The following is a 662-nucleotide window of genomic DNA, read 5'->3' on the forward strand; positions in this document are numbered from 1 at the left end:
CCTAGCTTGTGTGTGTTTTCCCTGTTTTATATACTGCTTCTCTGCAGACTTTCTTTGCACATTCAGTTTGTGTCATATTCTCTGAGGACGTTGGCCTTGATGATAAAGCTCAAACCAGGGATCATTAGACATGACTTCAAATAATTAAAAGTTATTTCATCAGTAGTTTTTCCATGTCTCCTGTCCTTCTGTACCTAGACGCCTAACTATTCCTTATACTCAGAGAATATGGCCTTCCTCGTGAGCATGTGTGAAGGAATGTGTTTTTTGTAGAGCCAAATATGGTCATGTGATGTGTCATCTTTCCCAAAGGTGAGTCAGTGCTTCAGCCTAATGTTCTTAATTACTCCAGATGAAGAACCTATTTTTACAGTTATTGAGGTTGCTGAACAGAGTGATAAGGGGATGAATTATGTCAACTTTTATTTTTGGCACATACATAGATGTTAAAACATTCAGTCCTGTCAGTGCATAGATGTTAAAACATCCAGTCCTGTCAGTGGCCTTATTAAATTTGATTAAGTGTGTGCTTGCTAAAACAAGTTTTGTTCTTGAGTGATTGTTTGTAATTCATTGCTGTTTCATTATTACGAAGTGAATTACAAAGTGTGTGTGTGTAGGCTATATATATATATATATATATATATATACTGTATGTATAT

The sequence above is a fragment of the Sinocyclocheilus rhinocerous genome, unplaced genomic scaffold (assembly GCF_001515625.1).
Source record: "Sinocyclocheilus rhinocerous isolate Xijiao unplaced genomic scaffold, SAMN03320098_v1.1 scaffold742, whole genome shotgun sequence".
Classification (NCBI taxonomy): domain Eukaryota; kingdom Metazoa; phylum Chordata; class Actinopteri; order Cypriniformes; family Cyprinidae; genus Sinocyclocheilus; species Sinocyclocheilus rhinocerous.